This window comes from Dendroctonus ponderosae, unplaced genomic scaffold, assembly GCF_020466585.1.
Source record: "Dendroctonus ponderosae isolate FM_Combo_2020 unplaced genomic scaffold, Dpon_F_20191213v2 Dpon_F_20191213_397, whole genome shotgun sequence".
Lineage (NCBI taxonomy): Eukaryota > Metazoa > Arthropoda > Insecta > Coleoptera > Curculionidae > Dendroctonus > Dendroctonus ponderosae.
Genome location: NW_026018608.1, coordinates 1,870 through 4,402, shown reverse-complemented (window position 1 = coordinate 4,402; position 2,533 = coordinate 1,870). Strand labels below are relative to the sequence as shown.

The 2,533-nt window shown below is 33.0% G+C and overlaps 1 non-coding gene across 1 annotated transcript; it reads right to left on the bottom strand.

Annotated features, from left to right (window-relative positions):
- Window positions 1–1,149: 1,149 nt before the first annotated feature.
- Window positions 1,150–1,222, bottom strand: Trnam-cau. Its single transcript has one exon. It is a non-coding gene; the product is annotated as a tRNA-Met (tRNA).
- Between the last annotated feature and the right edge of the window lie 1,311 nt (window positions 1,223–2,533).

The window sequence follows — 2,533 nt, the reverse complement described above, 5'->3', positions numbered from 1 at the left end:
CACGTTAATATAAAAAAGTTAATGCTGAAGTAGACCTTTTCCTTCAGTATTAAAGTATAATTTCACTAGATTCGAAGAATTAAGATTTCGTTTTACATTGTTCAAAGATGTCGAGTTGCCACTCGGTAAGAACGAAAGATGAAAAATAAAATAAATTGAAAATTTACTCTCTATCAAAAATACAAAAGCAACAGCCGACTTGCAGTTGCATTAATAATGGCGAAGCCAATTTCTCGTTTTCTGCATTTAATTGACGTTGTCTATTATTAAAATGAACCCGAGAGCTTTTGTGAGTCGTTTTCAGGGCTTGCTGGGAAAGGCCAGCAGACGTTTTCCTATTTTTCTTTCAGAAGATTTGTTTGATATAACTTTTATTTTGGGTAAGCATTTTTCAACTTGACGACGATGTCGCCGGAACATCACTATCTACTGAAGCGGACAGAAAAATAATTTATTTATTTTTGTATAAAACTGGATTATCTATATGTTGGAAAGTTGAAAAGTTGTAGTTTTATTCAATATACATATCGGTGGTTGAAATAAATTAATAATTACTCTGTAGTCGAACTTCAGAGCTTGAAATATAATTTTTCTATGCTCAAAGTTCAGAAACAAATTGGAAAGAGGTTTTGACTTTAAAAACCTTCTTGTTTTGTAAAAATATTACTTATTATTCACTTTTTAGCTAGTTATTCTCAATAGTGATTTTGAATACTTACATACAATACAAAATGTGTCTGTCAGTTCTACTTCTTATGAAATGATTCTTAATAGAGGACGAGTTTTCTATTTAGTTTGTGTTATTGAAAATTTACGCACTTGTTTGTTTGTTGTGACTAAAAATATTAATAAAACGTTTATTCAGATTTAAATCAGAGACCAGTTGACATACGAACCAGCTCATATAAACTGCTACAGAAAAATTCTCATTCTCAACAGTTAACATATTTAAMACACATAGATGYAAATCTTCTGTAAATATTTCAACGTAAATTACAGTTGACCATTACTTTTAATTTAAACCCTTGCACCACATTAGTTAAATTACTATTTTTAATTAAACACTACAGGAGCCRCAGCTTTTTTGTTTAATATGTTCACTTCTCTATCGAATTAATAGAGCTGTTTGGACTCTATAATCAAAAAGTTTGCCCCGGGTGAGGATCGAACTCACGACCTTAAGATTATGAGACTTACGCGCTGCCTACTGCGCTACCGAGGCTCTGGAATTATTACAACTTTGTCCGCTGGAATTCTTCTAGGCAATCATCCATTTTACTTTGAGACTAACGTGTATTTTTGGCAACAATTGCCTGTTTTAGCAAACAGAAGCATACATACGAAAAAACTAAATCTTTTTACATCAACACCTAACACCTTTAATTGCTCCAGAGACCATAGAAAAATATTTTTAAATTCTAATAAGAGGCCAATAAATTTAAAATTTAATAAGTAGTAGTTTGTATACGTAGTTTAAAGACATTTTATTTAAAAAGGCGTATTTTTAGCTCTAACGCGACATCTGCAGCGGTTTTAGAAGCTTGCGGTCTCAATCGATTTTGCCGCAAAACGGAGCCTGTTTTACCGACAGACTCTATGCAGAGGGAGTAAGCAGCAGAGAGCAGATTTAACCCATTTTTATGCGATTATACCAACAATTTTATGGATGAGTTTAGAAAACTGTTAATTAGCTCGATCCAGGGGAGACTGATTATTGTTATAGAGACGCTGAATTGGTTAGAGCATCTGTTAACTCTATTGAACCAATAATATCCTTTAGGATGCTGTAAAGCCTCAACTTGAATCGATGCAAGTATAAGGCCTGCTCGGCTAGGGGGCGCCATACGAAAATAAACTTACACACTTTTGCCACAGCTTAAATTTTATATGATATATAAGCTGTGCTTTTGCCATAACTGCTAATGTTTATTTAACTTCCAACAGCTTTTGGAAGTTAATGTTGCGTGATTTACACAGACTTTGACTTGAAGGTTTGATTGGCTTTCCCCTGATATTAGATTAGTAGTAAATATACAATTTTCTTCTCGCAAAATTTGAGATTCGTTCATTTGTAGCTCTAGTTGTGTTTAATGATTTTTTACTGTGTTTAATTTTCTCTTTGGACATTTGGAGAGTGAATAAAGAACTGAGTAAGGTTGTTTGTGTTGACCGACTCGACCGCACTTGAACAGAAAATCAGAAGAAATTAAAGACGTGTTTCACATGTTGAGAGAACAAAATAAACGTTTAGCAGATAAATAATAACGTTTAAAATCTTGAAAAAAGGCAAAAAAGGCATTTCTAGAAGAAAGAACCGGAAAAAGGATATCAAGAGCTGAAAAATAATAGTGGGAAAAGCTAAGGCGCTCTGTTACACAGATTGATAAGGAATACTTGGAAGAAGAGTAGACACATTGGGACTTAAAAAAATCACCGACTTTACAATAATGGCTTGAACTTCTCCTGGAATAAATATAGTGATTTTGAAACTGACAAAAAATTTCGTTCTAGTGATGTTAATATAGCTCCAAAG